Consider the following 26,991-nt stretch of genomic DNA (forward strand, 5'->3'; position numbering starts at 1 on the left):
GGTGCTCAAAAATGGCTTTAAGGAGGGAGGGAGAAAGGAAAGTAAGGAGAATATACTTGTTGATTCAATCAACAATCCATACATTCGTTCATCTTAGAAAGTGCTGTGAAAGTGTCAGATATTGTTATAACATTTGGCAAAAATAAACTAAACTTCTGACTTCAGCTCTGAAACATTTTATTTTCATGACTATTATTATGTTTGCTCTTCCCCTGGGTAAGTAGCCTATGAGTATTTTGCCTGCCTTTTTGCTCAGAAAATGTGTGAGGATCTAAAGCAGTGGGGTCCACCAAATTGTTGTCTGGATAGGTTGAGGAAAGATAGGACAAAAATAAATAAGTATAGCTGCTTTATAGGTGATGTGGCTCCTTCATAGACCCTCTCTCTGTGCTTCTGGTTTTGGCAGGGATTTGGAGAGGATTCCATTGGTGAGAGAAAAAAATCCAGGTGTGCTTGAAGAGAACAAGCACCTGAGAGAGAGGACATCTTCTCTCATTGTGATCCCTCCTATACTTTTCTTTGTAGAGTAGCATTTTGTTTGTTTGTTTGCTTGCTTGCTTATTTGTTTTCTTTAGAATTTGGTCATACCACTACTTAATTTAGATATTAAAATCAATTCCCCTGAGCAAAAAGACTAAAGTTTTCCTTAAACCTGACATTTTCATACCCAATTTCTGTAAGCCCACAGTATGACCAGAGTTACTTCCTAAATCTACAGACTCAATGAATCCCTATCCAAATCCCAATGGCATCCTTTTAAAAAATAGGGAAAAATCATAAATTTCATATGGAACAAAACAAGACACCAAATAGCCCCCAAATTTTTGAGAAATAAGAATAAGCTTGAAGGCATCACACTTCCTGATTTCAAAATATATTAGAAAGCTATAGTAACCAAAACAGTATGGTATGGGAATAGAAACAGATACATAGATCATTGGAACAAAACAGAGAGTCAGGAAATAGATACAGACATTTACAGTCAACAGATCTTCAAAAAGGGTGCCAAGAACACACAATGCGGAAAGGATAGTCTCTTTAATAAGTGACGTTGGGAAAACTGGATATCCACATGCAGAAGAATGAAACTGTACCCTTTTCTCAAAGCCATATACAAAAATTAACTAAAAAATGAATGAATAAATGTAAAATAATTAAATGTAGGACCCCAAACTGTAAAACTACTAGAAGAAAATATAGGGAAAAAGCTTCTTGACACTGTTCTTGGCAATGATTTTTTGGTCATGGCACCAAAATCACAGGAATTAAAAGCAAAAATAGATAAGTGAGGTTGCATCAAACTAAAAAGCTTCTGCACAGCAAAGGAATCAAGCATCAAAATGAAAGGCAACTTATGGAATAGGAAAAATTGTTTGCAAACCATGTGTCTTATGAGAAGTTCATATGCAAAATACATAGGGAACTCAAATAACTCAACAGCTAAAAAACAAATAGCCCACTTAAAAAATGGGCAAAGGGCCTGAATAGACATTTCTCAAATGAAGGCATACAGGTGGTTAACAAGTACATGAAGAGGTGTTCTGCATCACTAATCATCAGGGAAATGCTAATCAAAACCACAGGAAGAGATTATCTCATACCTGTTAGAAGTGCTGTTATCAAAAAGATAGAAGATTACAATATTGGTGAGGATGTGGTAAACGGGAACTCTTATGCATTGTTGGTGGGAATGTAAACTGGTACAATCTAGAGGTTCCTCAAAAAATTAAAGATAGAAGTACCCTATGATCCAGAAATCCCATTTCTGGGTCTATATCCAAAGGAAGTGAAGTCTTGAAAGGATATCTGTTCATCCATGTTCATTGCTGTTTATTCACAATAGCCAAGGTATGGAAACAACCTAAATGTCCATCAGCAGTTAAATGAATAAAGAAAAAGTGATTATATGTTGTATATGTGCATTATTCAGCCTTATGAAAGAAGGAAGTCCTGCCATTTGCGGCAACACGGGTGAATCTGGAGGACTCTGTGCTAAGTGAAATAAGCCAGACACAGGAAGGCCAAAACCATGAGTTCCCACTTTTGTGAGGAATCTAAAATAGCCAAACTCATAAAAGCAGAGACTAGGATGGTAGTCGCCATGGGATACTAGGGGGAAACGAAGAGACGTTAGTCAAAAGGTACAAAGTGTCAGATGAATGAGTTTTGGAGGTCTAATGTACAGCATGATGATAAAAGTTAGCAATACTGTATTGTATTCTTGAAATTTGCCAAGAGGATAGATAGATATTAAATTAAGTCTTCTCACAACACATAGACACACACACACACACACACACACACACACAGAAATCCCAAAAATAGTAACTATGTAGAGGTGATAGATTAGTTGTTCAGCTTGATTATGAAGATATTTTCACAATATATACATATATCAAAACATCGGGTTGTATACCTTAAACATATATAGTTTTTTATGTGAAAGACATCTCAGTAATGTTGTTAAAATGTATTTTAATTTTTCTAAATATGAATAACAAATATAGGTCACACACTTCATTTTGTTTTGTTTTCCTGAGTGAAAGGTATGTCTCTCAGGGAAGCAAGTTGAATCCCTATGCAACCAGACTCCATCCAGCATATTGGGTCTTCATTGTTGTATAGGCAATTTGTCACAGAGGACATGAAGTCACTGGGAGATATGGCTCATTTTCCCAGGGCTGATCATTTTGCTCAATGATCAGAGAGAAACATTTTTGTACTAAATCAAACATGAATAAATTCAAAATCATTGGCACTTTTAAGATGAATGCACACTTCTAAGAGATGTCTTATTTGTATTTGGCCAATTCATGTGGCTACCTGAGGTCTCCCAAGAGGACTTTAGTGAGAACCACTGGTGTAGGGAATCCTTAGAGATAGATTTATCTCTGATACTCCATGCATGGAGAGGTTCTAGTTACAATAGGATGGCTCTTATCCTAAAAGTATCACTCTCCTTATTTATATACAGGTAGGCTATGATCTGAAATTCTAATATGAGAATTTTGTTTCTCTCAAGAATTTGATTAATTCAGACTTGACTATTCACAATTTCAAAAAACGCTTTAGTGTTTCCTGCCTCAGTATCTTTGCTTGTTCTGTCCCCACATACCGGGAAATCATTTTCTGTCACTTAATTCCTAATGTATGCATACCCAAATCCTTCCCTTTCTTTAAAATCAGTCTCAAATTCTAAGTCCTTCATGCATACACGGACACACACGTCTTTGAAAACTCTGCCTTCCTGCCACTTTTAGCCAGAACATATACTCAGTAAGTACCTGTCAAGTCTCAATTCTGTCTGGACATTATGCCAGACATAAGGGATATGACTTTGAAGAAAAGAACCAGCTGAGTTACATCTCCTCTGATCTACCCCACTTTCATCTACAATCGTTCATATTTATTTTATTATTTTATTATTATTATTATTTTTGCGGTATGCGGGCCTCTCACTGTCGTGGCGTCTCCCGTTGCGGAGCACAGGCTCCGGACGCGCAGGCTCAGTGGCCATGGCTCACGGGCCCAGCCGCTCCGCGGCATGTGGGGTCTTCCCAGACCGGGGTACGAACCCGTGTCCCCTGCATCGGTAGGCGGACTCTCAACCACTGTGCCACCAGGGAAGCCCTAGTTTATTATTTTAAACTCTTTCTTACCATTACTTCTAAAAACATAATGCAGTGGAAAGAGCATGGATTTTAAAGTTATTTTTAAACCAAAGTTCTACCAGTAACAAATCTGTGACCTTGAAACAATCATTTAACCTCTCTGAATCTCAGCTCTTGCATCTTAAAATTTATAGACAATGATATTTGTATCATGGTCCATCTATCATGATAGATGTTAAATAAAAAACATTGGATTTCATAGCCTAGACTGCTGAATAGTCAATGAACCACAAATACTGTTTTCACCTTACTCCTGCTAGCCTACTTAGCCTTTGAGAGCTGCATACCCCATAGAATCCAGCAGAATGATAACCAAGTATTGGAAACAAAATAAATAATAGAGTATGAATATTGATGGATGTACTCTAGGGAGAAGTGACATAGTCATAGACACTTTCAAGCAAATGGAGAGTTGGAGAGTAAGTAGGGGGATGGGGAGGAAGCATTGCTAAGTGTTTGTGAGGTAGAGTTTGAGGGTGACTCATTATGCAGAAACTGAGAGTTCAAACTGGACCTAACTACTATTTATCAAAGACCAGTTCTGTCTACTATATCCTTAAATATCGCTCTGATCCGCCCTTCTCTATTCTTTGGAGGTAAGGAAAATGTTGTATACATTCAGAACCATGACCAGAACCATATTGCTTTTCATAACCCATCATATCAGTATCACTTCTCTCAGGATCCCATCACTATTTTCAGCAGGATCTCGTAGGTACAGTGGAGGGAGTTCTATATGATACCATCATGGGACAGTTCATTTTTATCCTCAAATTAGTGACATGTCCCAAATAGTTGGAAATTTTTTTCCTGAGGTTCTCTAAACACCCAGCTTCTTCCTTCCCTAGAATTAATTCTTGACCAGGTAATACTGATTATTACAGCTAAATTATCTTTGTGGTCATGGATATTATACTGAATAAAAACTAACTTCAAATCAAGACAATATAAAAGAGAATAAGATAGTAGCCTTATAGTACTGAGCAGATAGGGTCATGGGTTGAAACTAAACTAATTGGCTTTTTGAACAGAACCCTCCTCCAGGGGCTCCAGTGACCTTTCATTTTAATGAATATTTGCCAAAATTAGAGACCTCTCTAAGCTACAGTCACTCAGGTATAGTGCAGAATTGTTAAAGGTCTAAACTAGAAACATTTCAATGAGTCTAACAGAGAATGGAGTATTAAGAAGATACAGTGTTATTAGAGTCTATTAGCATTATTTTAACTTCCTTCATCCCCTCAAAGCTCAGGAAAAGTAGCTTTATTTGCATCCTATGAATAGTGTAAACTGGAGTTCCTGGTAGTTATAATTTGGTTATTCAATCAGTTTGTGAAGTAGAACTCATGATTTCTGGATCCACACCAGAATTTCTACCCTTAGTCAAGTCATTAATCAGTGCTTCTATTGTATTATTTACTTTTATTGCTTATAACACTTAAATTGCCTATTATTCTTTTTTTCTTCCAATAAATATTTCTCTAATCACCTGTATTGGAGGAGATCAGTTGAGAACATTTGAGGACTCTTCTATTTAGTTGAGTTAAGATATGGACACATAAGAAGATAATTAACATTGCATGTGTCAAATTTGTCTTTAAAATTATTACCAGTGGTGCTATGAGAAGGCTTCTTGGTGGAAGTAATGATTAAGAGAGTTGATATAAATGATGAGGGCATATAAGGGCACTGTTTACAATAGCCAAGACATGGAAGCAACCTAAATGTCCATTGACAGAGGAATGGATAAAGAAGATGTGGCAATATATACAATGGAATATTACTCAGCCATTAAAAAGAATGAAATAATGCCATTTGCAGCAACATGGACGGACCTAGAGATTGTCATAGTGAATGAACAAACAGAGAAAGAGAAATTTTGTATGATATCTCTTATAAGCGGAATCTAAAAAGAAATGATACAAATGAAATTACTTACAAAACAGAAAGAGACTCATGTAGAGAACAAACTTATGGTTACTGGGGGGGAAGGGATAGTTAGGGAGTTTGGGTTTGACGTGTACGCACTGCTGTATTTAAAGTAGATAACCAACAAGGACCTACTGCATAGCACAGGGAACTCTGCTCAATATTATGTAACAACCTAAATGGAAAAAGAATTTGAAAGAGAATAGATACATGTATAACTGAATCAATTTGCTGTACACCTGAAGCTATCATAACATTGTTAATCAACTGTACTCCAATATAAAACAAAAAAGTTAAAAAAAATTGACTAAGAACTTCCAAGCCTGGGAATTAGTATATCTACTAGCAACTAGTCAACTAGCATATGTGCAACACCATTACAGACTGGTGAAAGACTTTGCCTTATCCTTACTTTGCTTCCTTTAAGTAGCTTATGCATGTTGGGCACAAAGGAGACACTCAACAAATACTTGTTGACCTGAGGCACAGCATGGCTTAGTGAAAAGATTTAAAATAAAATAGATTTTGGCTTTATCATTGACCATGTGTTGAAGACAAAATTAAATACACCCCTGGGACTGATTTTCCTCTTTGATGGGGACCCACTGTCTACCTCATTGGACTTTTCTGAGCAACTCTTCTCACTTTAAAAACCTTCCTGAGCAAATGCATCCATGTGGTTGGCTGCTGATCTCATCTCTTTTTTTTTTAACATCTTTATTGGAATATGATTGCTTTACAATGGTGTGTTAGTTTCTGCTTTATAACAAAGTGAATCAGTTATACATATACATATATCCCCATATCTCCTCCCTCTTGCGTCTCCCTTCCACCCTCCCTATGCCACCCCTCTAGGTGGTCACAACGCACCGTGCTGCTCTCATCTATATGCTGAGAACTTCCATACCTGAGTCTCCAACATCTGAGTCTCTGTTTGTTTGCCTGCTATAGCCTTCTTAACATCCACCAGATACCTCAAAATAAAAGTGAATAAAAACAGAGGAAAAAAGAAGATATTCTCTCTTCCTGTTCCACTCCTTCTCCATAGCCTCTTATTGCTCTTTTATTCTTCATTGAAGTGAAGAGTAACCTCTCTATCTCAAAACTTCAGTCTCAGAAAAAAGTCTCAGAAATGCTTAACCCTTAAATAGCTGAAAACAAAACAAAACAAAATAAAACACAAATTCACTCCAGCAAACTAAGGATGGTTAAGTCATCATGTTGCCTCTTCTAAGGGTAATTTTGTACACCATAGATTTATAAATAACTCTTTTTATTTGTATAGTCTAGTGCGTTATATATATATTTCAGAGGAATTATTATTTGTATATTTTAATTCTCAGTAAGAGGTTATGGAGGGACAGTGGAAGTAATTTTTAATTAGAGAAGCTGTCTGGCTTCAATTATTTTTCACCTACCACTTAACCAGTGTCTTTTCTAACAACTTGGGCTAGCCCAAGTACCTCCTACACTCACACTTTGTAGATGTTAGTAAAAATGTTATTTTTAATTTTGTTTTTGTTTTTGTTTTGACTGCACCACGAGGCCTGTGGGATCTTAGTTCCCCAATGAGGTATTGAACCCACGCCCTTGGCGGTGAAAGCACAGAATCCTAACCACTTGACTGCCAGGAAATTCTCCAGTAAAATTTTAAAATGGATGTATACATGAATGAATAATTGAATGAGTGCCCTATGTACTGTGGATCCATGAAAAGTGGACATACCCACATGCCCAGCTGGAATAGCTGTCCCCTAAACCACACAACTCCTGAATGCTACCTTGATGCCTTAGACTGAGGATATGTAAATTTGGCACTTGACTCAGGAGACTGAAAGTAAATTCCCTTTAAACTCTAGATAACCTTATTGATACCTGTTACTTAAGAATCGCACATCGTTAGCAGGGAACCCTAGCTCTACAGGTTCTTAAAAATCATATAACAAAAATTCTGAAAGTGAGGATGCAGAATTTTGAGAGATAACATAAATTTGAGCTTAATTTTAATAGAACCAAACAACACATGTTAACCTTTCTTCTGTGTTTGGAGACCCTGCATAAATCCTCAGAGCCTGAATTACTAACATTGTATCCTGACGATGATGTCTTGAAAGACTTGAGTAATGGACTAAGAACTCTTGGTTGGATTCTAAATCAAGCTACCCTCCTAATTTCAATAATTAGACCTTGAGGCTTTTGCTTATTTTTGAGTTGATACTATATATGTTTATATACAGTATACTATATAGTTAAATAAAATGTTATATATATTATGTATATAACATTTTGTGTGTATATATAACATACATGTATACATAACATATATATGTTTTATGTTTAAAAGTATGTTATGTATATACCCACTTTTTTTTTTTTTTTTTTTTTTTGTGGTACACGGGCCTCTCACTGTTGTGGCCTCTCCCATTGCGGAGCACAGGCTCTGGACGCACAGGCTCAGTGGTCATGGCTCATGGGCCCAGCCGCTCCGCGGCATGTGGTATCCTCCCAGACCAGGGCACGAACCCGTGTCTCCTGCATCGGCAGGCGGACTCTCAACCACTGCGCCACCAGGGAAGCTCCCTATATACACACTTCTAAAATAACAAGTGAAGTGGGAAAAGTGGCAGTGTGGCTCTGGAATTTTTGTTCTAGGAGTTGTCTCAAGAATCACTGAGCTAGAGGTTTCTGAAGAGTTTCTTCTGCTGTTATATCTGGGTGCTAGTGTGTTTGTATGTTTAGTAGCCTGCACCTGAGCTGATTTGGGTTTGTCATGCTTGGCAGCAGATGTAGCAAACCTCAGCTTTACTGAAGAGTGACTGAGACAGCTTTGCCTGATGGGTGAGTGTTTGTCAATCTTTAATCATCTCACACGAAAGGGAGGTTCGACTCTCCCAAAGTTGACACTTGTTTTAAGGGAGATCGACCCTAATTTAATCCTGTTTTTCACTTTATTAGCTATGTGAAGCTCTTACTGGTGCTAAATTTGGAGCAATAAGTCATGAACATGTGATAATATGAGCCTGTCCTGTACTATGGAAATATCAGAAGTTAGATGAAAATCTTACTCACATTCCTTAAGAAGCTCATTCTAAAGGAGCTGGTTAATCAGGATATAGATGAGAGATTCTCTCCAGCAGAAGGAGGGGGCAGCTGTAGATAACAATGCAAATTTTTTAAAGGATATGGTTATGTGCAATTAGAGGAAAATCCTTACAAGAAATGAAACCCAATTCTTTAGAAGGGTATGAATTGAGGATGAATGTCCATTTGAAGCACACGTTTGGAATTGATTCAATACAGAGAACCAAGCATAAAATACAGCCTCCGTTATTTACTCGAAATCCTTTGAAATGCTAGAAAGGATTTTCAGAAAATCCGTCAGTATTCTTGAACATAGAAGGATAATCTTCAATGGATGAGTAGCTGTGCAGAATCCTAAGCGAATGGAAAGCAAGACGGGATCAATTGAAAACGGGAACCTCAGCCCTGGCATGTACATCAGAGGGCCGCTGCAGAAGGAGAGGGTAGGGATCTTCTCTAGGAGTCCTCCAAGCCTAGTATTTTACCCATTTTATAGATATGGAAATTGAGGCTCAATTTAAGTAGTTTGTCCAAGTGAGATAAATTTCAAACCCAGAAGTGTCTCACTCTCAAGCCGCTGAATTAATTGTTCTAGCTTTCTATCCTGTTCCATTGTTCTAGCTTTCTATCCTGTTCCATTGATCTATATTTCTGTGCTTTGTGCCAGTAACATACTGTCTTGATTACTGTAGCTTTGTAGTATAGTGTGAAGTCTGGGGCCTGATTCCTCCAGCTCCGTTTTTCTTTCTCAGGATTGCTTTGGCTCTTCAGGGTCTTTTGTGTTTCCATACAAATTATGAAATTTTTTGTTCTACTTCTGCGAAAAAGGCCATTGGTGGTTTGATAGGGATTGCATTGAATCTGTAGATTGCTTTGGGTAGTAAAGTCATTTTCACAATGTTGATTCTTCCATTCCAAGAGCATGGTATATCTCTCCATCTGTTGGTATCATCTTTAATTTCTTTCATCAGTGTGTTATAGTTTTCTGCATACAGGTCTTTTGTCTCCTTAGGTAGGTTTATTCCTAGATATTTTATTATTTTTGTTGCAATGGTAAATGGAAGTTTTTCCTTAATTTCTCTTTCAGATTTTTCATCATTAGTGTTTAGGAATGCAAGAGACTTCTGTGCATTAATTTTGTATCCAGCTACTCTACCAAATTCACTGATTAGCTCCAGTAGTTTTATTGTAGCATCTTTAGGATTCTCTATGTATAGTATCATGTCATCTGCAAACAGTGACAGTTTTACTTCTTCTTTTCTGATTTGGATTCCTTTTATTTCTTTTTCTTCTCTATTGCTGTGGCTAAAACTTCCAAAACTATGTTGAATAATAGTGGTGAGAGTGGGCATCCTTGTCTTGTTCCTGATCTTAGTGGAAATGGTCTCTGTTTTTCACCATTGAGAACGATGTTGGCTGTGGGATTGTCATATATGGCCTGTATTATGTTGAGGTAAGTTCCCTCTATGCCTAGTTTCTGGAGGATTTTTCTCATAAATGGGTGTTGATTTTTGTCAAAAGCTTTTTCTGCATCTTTTGAGATGATCATATGGTTTTTATTCTTCAATTTGTTAATATGGTGTATCATATTGATTGATTTGCATATATTGAAGAAACCTTGAGTTCCTGGCATAAACCCAACTTGATCATGGTGTATGATCCTTTTAATGTGCTGTTGGATTCTATTTGCTAGTATTTTGTTGAGGATTTTTGCACATATGTTCATCAGTGATATTGGCCTGTAGTTTTCTTCTTTTGTGACATCTTTGTCTGGTTTTGGTATCAGGGCGATGGTGGCCTCGTAGAATGAGTTTGGGAGTGTTCCTCCCTCTGCTATATTTTGGAAGAGTTTGAGAGGAATAGGTGTTAGCTCTTCTCTAAATATTTGATACAATTAGCCTGTAAAGCCATCTGGTCCCGGGCTTTTGTTTGTTGGAAGATTTTTAATCACAGTTGCAATTTCAGTGCTTATGATTGGTCTGTTTATATTTTCTGTTTCTTCCTGGTTAAGTCTCAAATGGTTGTGCTTTTCTAAGAATTGGTCTATTTCTTCCAGGTTGTCCATTTTATTGCTGTATAGTTGCTTCTAATAATCTCTCATGGTCCTTTGTATTTCTGCAGTGTCAGTTGTTACTTCTTTTTCATTTCTAATTCTATTGATTTGAGACTTCTCCCTTTTTTTCTTGATGAATCTGGCTAATGGTTTTATCTTCTCAAAGAACCAGCTTTTAGTTTCATTGTTCTGTGCTATCATTTCCTTCATTTCTTTTTCATTTATTTCTGATCTGATCTTTATAATTTCTTTCCTTCTGCTGACTTTGGGGTTTTGTTGTTCTTTTTTCTCTAATTGCTTTAAGTGTAAGTTTAGGTTGTTTATTTGAAATGTTTCTTGTTTCTTGGGGTAGGATTGTATTGCTGTAAACTTCCCTCTTAGAACTGCTTTTGCTGCATCCCATAGGTTATACGTTGTTGTGTTTTCATTGTCATTTGTTTCTAGGTATTTTTTTATGTCCTCTTTGATTTCTTCAGTGATCTCTTAATTATTTAGTAGTGTATTGTTTAACCTCCATGTGTTTGCATTTTTTACACATTTTTCCTGTAATTGATATCTAGTCTCATAGCATTGTGGTCGGAAAAGATACTTGATATGATTTCAATTTTCTTAAATTTATCAATGGTTGTTTTGTGACCCAAGATATGATCTTTCCTGGAGAATGTTCTAGGTGCACTTGAGAAGAAAGTGTTATCTGCTGTTTTTGTATGGAATGTCCTATAAATATCAATTAAGTACATCTTGTTTGATGTGTCCTTCAAAGCTTGTGTTTGTTTATTTATTTTCATTTTGCATTATCTGTCTACTGGTGAAAGTGTGGTGTTAGAGTCCCCTACTATGATTGTGTTACGATCGATTTCCCATTTTATGTCTATTAGCATATGCCTTGTGTTTTGAGGTGCTCCTATGTTGGATGCAGAAATATTTACAATTGTTCTATCTTCCTCTTGGATTGATCCCTTGATCATTATGTAGTGTCCTTCTTTGTCACTTTAATAGTGTTTGTTTCAAAGTCTCTTTTGTCTGATATGAGAATTGCTCCTCCAGGTTTCATTTGATTTCCATTTGCATGGAATATGTTTTCCCATCCCTTCACTTACAGTCTGTATGTGTCCCTTGGTCTGAAGTGAGTCTCTTTTAGACAGCATATATATGGGTCTTGTTTTTGTATCCATTCAGCCAGTGTATCTTTTGGTTGGAGCATTTAATCCATTTACATTTAAGATAGTTATCGATATGTATGTTCCCATTACCATTTTCTTAATTGTTTTGGGTTTGTTATTTTAAGTCTTTTCCTTCTCTTGTGTTTCCTGCCTAGAGAAGTTCCTTTAGCATTTGTTGTAGAGCTGGTTTGATGGTGCTGAATTCTCTTAGCTTTTGCTTCTGTGTAATGCTGTTAATTTCTCTGTCAAATCTGAATGAAATCCTTGCTGGGTAGAGTAATCTTGGTTGTAGGTTTTTCCCTTTGATCACTTTAAATATGTCCTGCCACACCCTTGTGGCTTGCAGAGTTTCTACTGAAAGATCAGCCATTAACCTTATGGGGATTCTCTTTTATGTTATTTGTTGCTTTTCCCTTGCTGCTTTTAATATTTTTTCTTTGTATTTAATTTTGATAGTTTGATTAATATGTGTCTTGGCATGTTTCTCCTTGGATTTATCCTGTATGGGACTCTCTGTGCTTCCTGGACTTGATTGACTGTTTCCTTTCCCATATTAGGGAAGTTTTCAACTATAAGCTCTTCAAATATTTTCTCAGTCCCTTTTTTTTCTCTTCTTCTTCTGCGACCCCTACAATTCAAATGTTGGTGAGTTTAATATTGTCCCAGAGGTCTCTGAGATTGTCTTCCATTGTTTTCTTTCTTTTTTCTTTATTCTTCTCTGAGGTAGTTATTTCCACTATTTTATCTTCCAGGTCACTTATCCATTCTTCTGCCTCAGTTATTCTGCTACTGATTCCTTCTAGAGAATTTTTAATTTCATTTATTGTATTGTTCATTATTATTTGTTTTCTCTTTTGTTTTTCTTTGTCCTTGTTAAACATTTCTTGTATTTTCTCCATTCTATTTCCAAGATTTTGGATCATCTTTAGATTCATTACTCTGAATTCTTTTTCAGATAGACTGCATATTTCCTCTTCATTTGTTTGGTCTGGTGGGTTTTTACTTTGCTCCTCATCTGCTGTGTATTTGTCTGTCTTCTCATTTTGCTTAATTTACTGCATTTGGGGTCTCCTTTTCATAGGCTGCAAGTTCGTAGTTCATGTTGTTTTTGGTGTCTGCCCACAGTGGATAAGGTTGTTTCAGTGGGTTGTGTAGGCTTCCTGGTGGAGGGGACTGGTGCCTGTGTTCTGGTGGATGAGTTTAGATCTTGTTTTTCTAGTGGGCAGGACCACGTCAACTAGTGTGTTTTGGGGTGTCTGTGAACTTTTTATGATTTTAAGCAGCCTCTCTGCTAATGGGTGTTGTTGTGTTCCTGTCTTGCTAGTTGTTTGGCATAGGGTGTCCCTCACTGTAGCTTGCTGGTCGTTGAGTGAAGCTGGGTCTTAGTGTTGAGATGGAGATCTCTGGGACAGCTTTTGCCATTTCATATTAGGTGGGGCTGGGAGGTCTCTGGCTGACCAATGTCCTGAACTCGGCTCTCCCACCTCAGAGGCTCAGGCCTGACACCCGGCCAGAGCACCAAGACCCTGTTTGGAAGTCTGAGGTCTCCTGCCAGTGTTCAGTAGGTGTTCTGTAGGAGTTGTTTCACATGTAGATGTATTGCTGATATATTTGTAGGGAGGAAGGTGATCTCCATGTGTTACTCCTCTGCCATCTTGAAGGTCTCCTCTCTAAGAGTCTGTTTTTAAAATCTACTCTTTCTTCATCTTTTTCTCCATAATAATATTAGTAAGGAGCCAGATAAAGATTTCAAGCCTTCTAAATCTACCCTCTCTACTCATTTAATTGGAGAAATTATTCTTCATTCTGGACTTAACACATTATAGATGTTTACTTCATGTTGTCATGTTGTAACCTCATTTCACTGGTAGAAAAAAGAATATTATTGCTGTGAGCATTTATTTGTATCCCCATTTCATATTCTAGCCTTTGGCCCTGGTCACTGGGTTAACCATTATAAAACCTGATCTGACAATGCTGGACATGACACAAATCAATCTGAAGTATAATTGTTATGATTTTTCAGGTAGCACTGAGGATTTAGGAAATGGGTTCTATGTATTTAATTTTAGAGGGTAAAATGATGACTGAGTGACCCAGAGATTCAGCATCCAAGGATCAGAAATGTAAAAGTCTTACAGGAAATTCTTGTAAGAAAGCAGAGTCACGAAGCTGAGGCATTAGTGAGTGGTTATCAATTTTTAAAAAATCTGATGTATGGGCTTCCCTGGTGGCACAGTGGTTGAGAGTCCGCCTGCCGATGCAGGGAACACAGGTTCGTGCCCCAGTCCGGGAAGATCCCACATGCCACGGAGCGGCTGGGCCCGTGAGCCATGGCCGCTGAGCCTGCGTGTCTGGAGCCTGTGCTCCACAACGGGAGAGGCCACGGCGGTGAGAGGTCCGCGTACCGAAAAAAAAAAAAAAGTAGGCAATACTATTCCATAGGGTGGTGCGGCAAACTTAAGTGTCTGCAGAGACCCGGCAGGAAATATGAACCCAAACTAAAGGGAGGTCCAACATATTGCTGCTCTGTGGGAAGGTAGGCCCGGAATTGCGAGATTTCTAATTTTTAAGTAAAATCCATGACTCCTTAGTTCAACTGATATTTTTAAACTATTAAATGTAGGTTTAAATTAAAACATCAACAATGAAAAAGAACTGAGGTTATGAAGGTGAACAAAACCTGCCTAGAAGCTGCTGGCTTGAGTTATCTGTACCACAGAAGTAGGAAATCTTTTTGTCACAAACAGTTATTGTACTAGAAAATGAACAAACAAACAAACAAACAATATATGTATAGTACTAGGTATATAAACTTTGGTAAGGCATATGACCTTCTAGGACCTCAATTGCCTCAGCTATAAACTATTCTCCCAATGCCCTGTACACTTCTCTTGCCCCAACTCTAAAATCTCAGATGTTCATAATAAAACCCATGATACTGAATTTGCATCATTCATAGGATGGTTGAGGAGTTGTAAAACACTTAGATATAAAAAAAATATATTTGAAGATTCTTTCGTAGCAGATGACAGTTAACTTCAAATGGGCCCTTATATGCATCTTTGATCTCCTCTTGCCAAGTGAAGGTGATTAGATTAAGTAAATGCAAACTTCCAAAGGTGTCCCAGTGGTCAGAGCCTAGAAAAGTATTCAGGCACCTGGAACTCTAGCAGTAGGATATATTTGGCAAAGATTAGGTAAACATGAATTTGGAAAATGGGGATTGGCAATTTGGTGAGCAATATATGAGTCTGCAGGAGAGAAGACTTGGAGGACAATTATGATTTCAAATAGATGAATGACTGTCAGACACAGAGAGGGGTTGATTTTTTTTTCTGCCTGACTCTAGAGGTTTGCATTTGCATCAGCATATGAGGGATGCTGGAGAGAAATTTTGCTTGTATAGAAGAAATCACTTCTTAAAACTGTTATATATAGACAGAGATGCTTCAAGGGACATTTTGAGTTCATTATTAAAAATATTTAAGCCAAGGTAACAGAAACACTTGGCAGCAATATTGCAAAAGGGACTTGAGCAATGGAATTTAGGGTGAAATGAATAAGATAGTGATTTGCAAGTGTGACTGCCCACCAGACTCACTTAGAAGGGCGGTTAGGCATATAGTAAACATAGTATCTAATTCACTATCTATGGGGTATTGAATGAAAAAACACGTATTTTTTATCAAACAGCTCTAGACGATTCTGTTGAATTCACTTGTCTACAGAAACACTGGCGTAAATTTCCTTAAGCTTCTTATATGCCCAGTATTATCAAAAAAAAAGGAGAAGAAAATGATCATTAAAATCTACTGAACAAATGCTTTGTTCCAGGTATTGGCTACTTGCATTACATTTATTTCATTGTAAGCTCACTCATCCCCACTGCTTTATGGATGATAAAAGTGAGGCTTCAAAAAGTTAAATAAATGGTAACCATGAGGTTGTGAGGTAAGTGAAGGAGCAAAAATCTGAATTTGGAGGTTTACACCAAAACCTCTTAACTCTTAGATATACTGTCCATGGTATGTTTTTACTGTGCCATAGAATCTGCTGTTGGAGACAGAGATCTTGCAAGGCATTGGGTGGGGTGATACTCTTAGGAAGAGATTAGCACCTTTGTCAGGTATTCAAGCACCAGCATCTGTAATTTTGTCTCCCTAGAACAAAAAATTGCAACTTCCACCTTAACACTAATCCCTCAGGTGGCATCTATGATTATATGAATAAATTAAATCAAGGGGCAAGGACAAAGATAAAATGAAGCGAGGCCACAAAAAAAGCATGATTTTCAAATGGAATGCTATTTATCTGATTGATGCTCTAGGCTGACTGCCCACATTTAATGAATACAGCTCTTAGAGCCACACAGAACTCTGTAATGAATATGAAAAAACAAACTTAATACAAACACAAGCAAGAGGACCTGTTTCAGAGGGAAGCAGGGGCTGTGCCTGCAATGTTAAATTTTTTTTAAATAAATTTATTCATTTTATTTTTGGCTGCGCTGGGTCTTCGTTGCTGCGTGTGGGCTTTCTCTAGTTGCAGTGTGCGGGGGCTAGAGCACAGGCTCAGTAGTTGTGGTGCACAGGCTTAGTTGCTCCACAGCATGTGGGATCTTCCCAGACCAGGGCTCGAACCTGTGTCCCCTGTATTGGCAGGCAGATTCTTAAGCACTGTGCCACCAGGGAAGCCACTGTTAAATATTTTAATTTTCATTATCTCCATAGCTGCAGCAAGGCAGAGCAATGTCTACGTGATTAAGAAGAAAATTTTGTTCACTTCTTTAATTTATTAATTTCTCCAGGATAGGACAAGGCAAATGTGAAGGTATTTCTATTCATATCAAGAAGACCAAATTTTGTTAAATTAAAATAGTCTCCAGGTTGTAAAAGTTGGCCTCAGTCTTGACTGTTTTTATTTATTCTCAGCAACTCCTTGTCCAGTCTTTGTAGCTTCCAGCTTTTAACAGAGATGCTTGAAGATGCCATGAGAAATGGCCAGTGATGAATATAATACGTTGCAGAATTATAAATAGCTGGGGCAAGTTCAACACACACACATACACTCACAGACACAGGTACACCCACCACACTCACACACACCACACTCACGTTGACTAAAAGCACTATAAGTATACAGCATATGATTAAATAAACTATTAAATTTAAATAGAATGATCTTTCTAGAAAGAACAATGGGACCATTGTGTTGTGCAGTTCTGTTACTTGATGGTTGGTTGTTTAGGGCCTGCAGTTATAGGGGTTTTATCAACAAAGAAATCAAGTGACACCTATTTCTTTTTTTACTAAGGTCTTGGCATGTATTGCTATCCTATTTATGGTGCAAAATAGATGTTAGTTCCCCAGGTAACAAAATTCCCTGCTAGTAAATGCCGTATACAAGAGAAGAGAACAAGTAGGGGAATGTTACCATAGGGTAGTAGGAGTAGAAAGGGCATATATGCCTTTGAGGCTCCATTCAGAGACAGCATTTCTGCCTGTCACCACGCAAGACACATACTAAGCTCCCAATAAATGTTGCTTTCTTTATAACTGAATTTAAAAAATGGCAACTGACTGGATAAAGGACTTTAAGTTAAAGCCGACTTTAAGTTGAAAGCCAACATGTTCATGATAGAGGACCCAGGAAGGGTTGGGATTTGGAAGTATGAGAAAGCTGGTGATTTGGATTTTGACTGAATGATTTTGCCAACATTTGTAAATGCTGCAAAAATTTAGATAAAAACATGAAATAAAGTAATAAGTAACAAATTGTGAGATATCAGTATTTCAACAAAAAGATGATCTCCACATCTAAGGAATATGGATTTTTAAAAATTGGCCCTCCAGTTGGCACTTACGTACAAGGGGATGAGATTTGGAGCCTCTGCCTTAGTAGTTTTAGTTTCCACAAGTCACTATTGCTTGTAACAACCCATCAGATTAATGCACCAAGTTGAGAGAAATGCTTTGTACTGGAGGACAAAGACATAGAAGTCAGAGTTGGAAAGCATACATATGCATCTTAGAGTCAGGGTCAATTTTACGCAATGATGTCTACCAGCAGAGTGACCATTTCATTTTATCAGGTCTTTGACGTGTTACCTACTAACATAGTTATCATCCCCTAAAAAAGCCTCAAATTTCCCAAAAGTACAGACTCAGAAATGTTACCTAGGGATAGATTTACATAGAAGTGGTTAAAACATTTGGTTTACTTCTTATTTATTTAAAGTCCTTCACTTCATGAACTTCAATAATTTTAATGAGAAAATAGAGACACATTAATACGTGTGATCACCAGGGATTTAATGCTCCTTTATTTTTTTTTAAATAGCTAATATCTTAAATAGTTATTTCAGATTTCTAAGCCTGAAAGCAGAATCATACCTCAGTCACAAATATGGTGGTTGTAGGTTACTATGTCTGTTTCTGTCTCTCAGCATGGTTTGGTCTCTTGCCTTCAGTTTTCCACCTGCAGAAACTGGATTACTGGTAAGCCTATTTCATGGGTGGTTAGGGGAAGACACATTTGACCTTCTTTTAGTGGTCCAAATTAGCCTTATTGAAAATCACAGTAATGTTTTCTCTGGACTTAGCTCCTGGCCTTTTTTCCAGATAAAGTCTAAGAAAGAGAAAAATATTCAAGTCTTGAAGAGAGGATTCATGTTTCTTTTGAATCATTTCTCTAGTTTAGTGTGCCTGGTTAGTTTACTCCTTTGGGTGTAATAATAAAATGTTATCCATTCCTTAGTACATCATGTTGATGCAGAAAGGAGATACTTTTGATTCCTGCCAACATGGACGTCCTTCCTAGACTCCCAGTTAATTAATAGCTTTGCATTCACAGTCAGACCACCTCCTTCCATGGTTTCTCATGCTGTTCTCAAAAGCGAGTGTGTGCTTTCCTGTTTGGATCACGGACAAGTTATTATCCTGAACTTAGTCATCCAATTTCTTGCACTTATTAGACCACATTGTAAAATCAATTTCAAACCCTTCTTGCTGTGCCATGTGTCACAGGACATAATCTCAATTACAAAGATACTAAGAAGTACAGGTTATTTGATGCAAAGAATATATACAGATTGAAGAGAGTTTGGAACGCTGGTCATAAAAAGAGTTCCCCCTTAACAGTTGTTTTTCTTATTTTTCCGGAGGTGACATTCAGTCTTCCCTGAGAATGTCCATTGAAGTTGGGCATCTGGGAACATTCCTCAAAACTGCCTGTGTTTAGTCAACTAGTCAATGCATGCCATCTATTACCAAATATCTAATATTTTTAAGACCTTTGATTTAACAATATTTTATGCTGAGCAGATGCTCTGTATTCCTATTATATAGTATTTTTTATCCTTGCATGATGGAATAGTTCCATGTTCTCAAATACCTTATTGGAATCAGGCACTTCTAACACCAGTTAGGCTCACTATAACATGTAACGAAACAAAATCACTACATTACATGGAATGGTGAATTACTGGGAGTTTATTGAATTTATAGCTGACTTTTCTTTCCAAATGCTTTTATTATTTATACTAAATGATGTTTGGAATTCAAATGGATAAAGCATCCAATTTACCCATGAATCAATGAATACAGCAATTTGGAATTTGTTACTTGGGTATCTTACTGCTCTTAGCATGTAGGATCATCAAAATACCCTAAGGGCAGTGATAAATATTTGAATAAACAGCAGTTCAATTATTTCTGTTCATGAAATGAAAGGTTTTACAAAAGCTAAGTATTATATATTACCTACATCCTCTGAATCAAAACAACATGGGAAAGGGAATTATTCTGGAAGTGATTTAAGTCAGATAAAAAGGGAAAAAAAAGAGTGAGAAAGAGCTAAGGTATACTAATCAAATTGAAAACTTACAGTCAATATCTGACTTTCACTTGTGTCCACAAAAATTGCACTAGTAATTGCCAAGTCATCCTGAGGAATCCAAAGAGGACTGCCATTCTCTATATACAAAAGCAGGGATTTATGAAGAGAATTTTGCTTGAGATTCTGGGAAAATTATCTATCATCTATCTCTCTATCTATCATCTATCTATCTATCTATGAATTTGTGTGTGTGTTTGAACCTCTCCTGTGCATTTTCTAATTGATTCTTAATTTTGTCACATACTAAGAAAAAAATTTTAAAAAAAAGGGAAACGAATCTCCTCAACAGTGGAAACTGGGCTTAAAAATGAAGAAGTTCCCTCAAGGATAATACTATCATATTCTTAATTCTGGATGTAACAATCTTTCTTCAAAGAGAAATGTGGCCAAACTAATGATAAACTGCTTTGAAATTCCAGATGGGAAAATCACTGTATGTCTCACATTCAGATTTGTTGCTTTTGGAAAGTAGAAAAATTGGCAGATTCATCAAAATAAGACCTTCCACTTTCCATCATGCTTTTGATGAGGGTAACCTCTCATATTCACCCCAAATTTTGGCTTCTCAGTGATAGTTTTGTGGGTTTTTTCCCCACAATAAATGATCAGTTTAGCACTTTTGAAGCAAAGTGCTATGTAGAATTTTTGAGGGAAAATGAGTTTGTAACCACATGAAAAATCAGCTGTTCTTGTTTTGAGCCAACACCCGGCTAGATCACGGTTATTTAGACCCAGGATCCTGGTAGGATGCCTGGGTTACCAGCTCTTTATGTTCCGAACTCAGCTAGCTGGCAACACACCCCTTCTAGTCACAGATGTAGAAGACACTTGAGTAAATAACGGTTAACTGAGCCAAGAACTCTCCATCCTTGACAACCTTTTCCACTATGACTGTTCATACTCTTCTCTGCTAAAGCTGGGCCTTGATGTTTCCAACATTCACAGAAGGAAACATGTTCACTGAATGTCTTCAGTGGACTAGGTGCAGAGGCACCAGTGATTCAAAAGTGAACCAGGCCCAGGCCCTGCCTTCAGGATGCTTGCAGTTCTCTGAGGGGAGACAAAGAGATCAGCTATTATCATATTATTGTTAAGAGCTACCATATTGCATTCCCGGGGTGTAAGAGGAACAAAGTGGAGGGATGAGCATGGTGAGGGATCCAGCAAGGACTGTCAGCAATGGCTGTTTGAGAATCTGTGGTCTGTATGTTGAAAGATTAATAGGGGATTGTAAGAGGAACAAAAGAGGACTAAAGATTATTAATAACAGCAGCCAACACTTGTGGAGTGAGTGCCAGGCATAAGTTACTGCACTTAATACCCTCGAGCCCCCTATGTGTTAACTGCTGTTAGTATCTCCATTTCACAGATAAAAAAAAGTAAAAGCTTTTGGGAGGATAAGTGATGGACATGATATTCAAACCCATCCTCTTTACAGGGGGTCTGCTCTTTACCAAGGCTCATATATGACAACAGAAGGGAGGATAATCAAGTAAAGGTGACAAATTATAATTGTTTTTCACACTTTTGTAGTATGGCTATATATGAAAGTAGAGAAAATAAGAGAATAATAACTATACTGAAGAGGTAGGAAGGGATACATCAGGTGACATCATCTAAGCTGTACTACAGAGTATGGATTTTACCTGGAAAGCAATGAAGTATCATTGAAGAGTTTTCAGCAGTGTATTCCACTGGGGTCTACTGGAGTTGAGCTGTATTATTCTGCTGTTCATGGATGAGCCGGCTCGCATGTGTGGGCACAGAGTGGCTGTTGGCTGATTTAGGGTAACCTTGACTGGGACAAGACTGCCCCCATTTACCTCTGATTCTCCAGCATCTAGTCTAAGCATGTTCTCATTACAGAGGCAAAGATACAAGGGTACAAGTGGAAATGCACAAGTGCTTTTACAAGATTCTCCTTCTATAACTTTTGCTAACGCTGTCCAAAGCAAGTCAGATAAAGGAACACAGAATTGAAAGGCAAGAGATCATACTTTGCTTCTTGATGGCAAAGGGCATTAACAAAAGGCGGGGTAAATAAGTGAGGCCAGTAATGCCACTGATCTGAAATAGTTTTCAAAAATGGGCCTGTCAACTTATATTCCCTCAGTATTTTTTTTTTTTTTTTTTGCGGTACGCGGGCCTCTCACTGTTGTGGCCTCTTCCGTTGCGGAGCGCAGGCTCAGCGGCCATGGCTCACGCGCCCAGCTGCTCCGCGGCATGTGGGATCTTCCCGGACGGGGGCACGAACCCGCGTCCTCTACATCGGCAGGCGGACTCTCAACCACTGCGCCACCGGGGAAAGACCCCTCCAATACTGTTTGAGAGCCACAGTTACTCCTCTTCCAAACCAACACTTGGTATTCTTTTCTCTGTTTAAAAATTCTTCTTGGGCTTCCCTGGTGGCTCAGTGGTTGAGAGTCCGCCTGCCAATGCAGGGCACACGGGTTCGTGCCCCGGTCCGTAAAGATCCCGCATACTGTGGAGAGGCTGGGCCCGTGACCCAAGGCCGCTGACCCTGCGCGTCCGGAGCCTGTACTCCGCAACGGGAGAGGCCACAACAGTGAGAGGCCCGCGTACCGGAAAAAAAAAAAAAAAATTCTTCTTCCTCTTCCTCCTCCTCTCTCTCCTCCTCCCCTTCTGTCTCCTTCTTTTTCTCCTCCTCATTAGTATCATTATTATCTTAGTTCTTCTGGGGGATGTGTGCATATTTGGCATCATGGTTTTATTTGCATTTGCCTAGTAATTAAATAAGCTAAATGCATTTTCATAGCTTTATTAGCAATTTAGATATCCTCTTTTATAAAATAAAATGCTTAAATAAGTTGTCTTTTTGTTTGTTTAGTTGGAGTTTTTGTCCATTTTTTTCCCTGTTGGGTTGTGTGTCATTATTTATAGAGCTGGGTACAAGTTTTATTTATAGAGCTTTATTTATAGTTTTATTTATAAGTTGATTTATAAGTTGATTTTATTTATAAGTTGATTAAGTTATAAGTTGAATATATGTAAGTTGAATAAGTTATAAGTATAACTTATTTATAAGTTTTATTTATAAGTTGATTTTCCCACTTTGGAAAACTTTATATATATGAAATTTATGTACACACATGCATATGCACACACACAGATTTCTTCCTTTCTCTTTCTCTGAGTTGACTTTTCATTCTCTTAACAGCTTCTTTGATGACAGAATTGCTGAATAAATCCATTCTGCATTGCATTATTATTAGTTTGCTCAGTCCTGTGCTAGGAGATACATGTGACTCTGAATGGAAGAGAGTATCCTTTCTGCATAAATATTTTGTGGTCTAGGTTAAGGGTCAAGCGTAACACTCTGAGAGGAAGCAACATAAAACCAAATATAATTTTGAGCTACTGAGGCATTTAAAAGCCTAATTTAAATTCTGGGGTTTTTTTGTATTAAATTTAAATGTGTATAATTCACTCATCCTCTTTGAGTTTCAAATTCCTTGAAGAATGTATTTTGTTCATTCCTCAGACCTAGGACCATGTCAAGTAAAAGAGATAGTTTAACTGTTAAGGTCATGTCCCAGATTGGGAGAAATATCTCCATCTTAAAAAAAGGCTAGAGGGGTTTCCCTGGTGGCGCAGTGGTTGAGAGTCCACCTGCCGATGCAGGGGACACGGGTTCGTGCCTCGGTCCAGGAAGATCCCACATGCCGCGGAGCGGCTAGGCCCGTGAGCCATGGCCGCTGAGCCTGCGCGTCCAGAGCCTGTGCTCCGCAACGGGAGAGGCCACAACAGTGAGAGGCCCGCGCACCGCAAAAAAAAAAAAAGCTAGAGTGAAAGGGTAATATTATTTACATTACTCTATAATAGTTCAGAAAGAAAGAGAAACACATGTAAAGCTATTTGTAGCTAGGCTGCATGTTTTGACTTACTATTACAATTTCCCAAGAAGTGACATTTAATGTGTTAAAGTGTCCTGAGTTTCTGATAAATATCTGTACATCGTTTCATATTGCAGAGCAGGGAGAGAAAACCTCCAGGGGAATATTATTGAGAATTTTAAATGATGGCAATCTATCAGGAAAGACCAGTCCACGTTAAGGAGAATGAAAACTGAAAAGAAGTGTTGGAAGTCACTTCACAAAGGTAAATTGCTGTGCACAGAGGAGAGAATTTGAAACCAAGAGCTCCTAGAAAGAAGAACATTCTAAATATATGCACAGCCATCTCACCCTCAGGTATGAGGTTCTTCTCCAAGGCTAATTTCATAGTGTTATTTTAAATGAAAGTTTTATTCAATCTATAATGCCTTGAGATTGCAGCAGGTAGATCTCATAGAGAGAAGAGTCTTCCTGTAAAAACATAGGATTTAGTCTTCCACATCTCTGGGCTATTAAGAGGAAATTGTCCATGGGATTATATGATTAATTCAAAGCTGCTACAATTGTGTGTGTGTGTGTGTGTGTGTGTGTGTGTGTGTGTGTGTGTGTTTGGTCAGTATGTTTTTAAGGAATGTAATAGTTGGAATTCGAATATATTTGAAAAGGTACGTAATCATTTTTATTTTGTTGAAATTGGGACTTCAGAGAAATTTGCCTCTTCATATGTATGGTAGACTGAATAATGACCCTCCAAAGATGTCCATGTCCTAATTCCTGAAACCTAAGAATATGTGACCATACATATAACAGAGACTTTGCTGATATATGTAAATGCAGGATTTTGAGATGGGGAGATGTTGGCTCCATGTAATTAGAAGGGTCCTTATAAATGGGAAGCAGTAGGTAAGAGAGAGAAGGCAATGAGAGGATGCAAGCTGAGATAGGAGGGATGTGGCTACATGCTAAGGAAAGCCAGCAGCCTCTAGAAGCTGGAAGAGACAAGGAAGGGATTCTGCCCTAGGGCCTTCAAAAGGAAGCAGTCCTGAGAAGTAGCCCCAGAGTCTGTGTCAGGGTCCCCTTGCATCTCTGGCTGAGTACTGAGCTTCATATGCCTAAGACAAGGTCCTACGGGGCCTGATAGAGAAGAGCTACTGGTAAGCTGTGAACTTATTGGAGATTCTGTAATTCACACAGTGTTGGGCGATATTAAAATTCCAACCAGCCAGGGCGGAGAGACATCACTAAGTAACCCAGGCATTTATTTGAAATTCTAGAAAAGCTACATTTTAGGAGGAAGTTTTCTCTAACCCTAGATTAGCCCTACACTAGACCCACCCTAACAAAGCCTAAAATCCAACCTCAGCAATGTCAAAATAAGCCACTATTTAGCTGTCCATCAGAACAACACTCGAAAATCTTTGAGTAGACAACTAAATTCGGACTCTCAACAATATGGCATTCAGAGTGTTCAGAATGATAGTTGGGGAAGTTCACCATTAAGGTTTCCCTTCAAGAAATAACTTGCTATCCTCATGCAACCAGGCCAGTTAGCTGGGAGCCTCTGGCTGCAGTGCTTTCATGATCCAGTTCAACTTATGAACCAAAGCTCTTGCAGGTCAGCCTTCAGCTACTCTAGGGCTCTCGAATAAGTGCTTGTGTTTTTAAGTGATGTCTCTCCACTCTAGCTAGTTGGAATTCTATTATCTACCAGCACTGTGTGACCTCTGCATCCTCCAGAATCTCTATTCTGCTAGAACTATCTAATCATAATTAAATTCTTACTTTTCATCACTCTGGACATCAGATAATTTCCAAGTATCGTTGCTTGCTTCTTTTTCCCTAGTATCTTATCTCTCTGACTGCTTTTCTTGACACACAAGCCTTCAGTTTATATAATCTACCCAGCTTACTCCCTCATTATTTCTTCCCTAGATTATTGTAAAAACATCACACCTGATCTTTATTGTATTCTAGGAATCTGGGGCTCTTCTAGTTACCTTTATCCAACATTTTCTTAGGAAAATTTCAAACATTAAAAAAAAAAATTAAAGAATTTTGCAGTGAATACCTAACCATCTACCACCAATATTATGCAATTAATATTTTACAGTACTTCCTGCAGATCCATTTATCCATCTGCTGATCCATCATTTTTTGTTACATTTCAAATAAATTCTAGATATCAGTATTTATATCTGAATGTTTTATTTAATGCATATCATTAACTAGACATCAATATTTTGCAGGGTGTTTTTCTTACGAGATAAAATTTATGTACAATAAGGTACACACATTTTGTACTTTTTCTTTACATCACAGAATAACAATAGTTTTGGCAGGTGATAGGGAAAAATAATGGTAGAAGAAATGAGCAAAAATAATGATTTTTCCTTTACACAAAAATCATAGTTTACATATACTCATACAAGTACCTATATGAAATTGTTTGAAATAGTTATGAAAACATTAGTTATAATAATATTGGGGTAGTAGATTGGGGAGGATTTTAAATAAGTGTATTTAGGGTAATATTTTATGTTATTCTTGTCAGAGTCTAACATATAAGTTTTTAACAATAAATTAAAATAAGAGGTGTTGATCATATTGACTTGAAGGGAATGAACATAAAGATTGAAAACAGAGAAACTAGGAATTTGACAGAGACCTTAGGATGAGAGATACAGGATGGGAGAAATGCTTTGCTTATAAATGCCACGAAGTCATGTTGATGATGAATTAATACATGCTAATTTAGCTTTATTAATTTAGTTTTGTCTACTTCCTTTGGCATAGCATATTGAATATTTGGAAGATAACATAAGCAAAACATCACGCATATTATAAATATCTAGAGGTAAAATAGATGGGTTTTTCAACTATATTTAATTGCATTACTACTATTAGCATTATTATCACTGCTATTACTATTGCTAAAGCTTTTATTTTATTGATTGAATCTTCCAGTTTGTCAGCTCTCATTACCAAATAGCTCTGTAAGTATTATCCATGGGTTAATATCTATAGATAAGAGATAGTCCTATAGACCCCACATTTTTTAAACACTATAAATACTATTTTATTAATAGGTTGCTTCCTTTATATTAAGTTACCCCTAAAAAGTACTTTCTTACAAATAGCTTATGCAGTTTTAAAACTCAACAGATCTCGGTTTAATCACAATTACTGAGAAATCAAGCTGCCAGCTTGATTTTGGCTAGCTCGTGTTCTAGATGAGCTAGCCAAAAGTTATTTCATAAATAAAAGCCATGAGTTCTCACATAGAGAATAGCCTGGCTCAGTTAATAGTGGAATTGGGGTAGAAAAGTTGTTCAGTTCTGAAG

At 37.6% G+C, this 26,991-nt stretch overlaps 1 long non-coding RNA gene across 1 annotated transcript in view; it reads left to right on the forward strand.

Annotated features, from left to right (window-relative positions):
* LOC137208407 (uncharacterized) overlaps positions 1 to 26,991 on the forward strand; it is a 135,333-nt gene that overhangs the window by 86,146 nt on the left and 22,196 nt on the right. Inside the window, exon 2 of the long non-coding RNA XR_010935622.1 lies at positions 23,788 to 24,007. This is a non-coding gene — a long non-coding RNA (uncharacterized lncRNA). The remainder of the gene's footprint in view (positions 1 to 23,787; positions 24,008 to 26,991) is intronic.

This window comes from Pseudorca crassidens, chromosome 16 (genome assembly GCF_039906515.1).
Source record: "Pseudorca crassidens isolate mPseCra1 chromosome 16, mPseCra1.hap1, whole genome shotgun sequence".
Taxonomy (NCBI): domain Eukaryota; kingdom Metazoa; phylum Chordata; class Mammalia; order Artiodactyla; family Delphinidae; genus Pseudorca; species Pseudorca crassidens.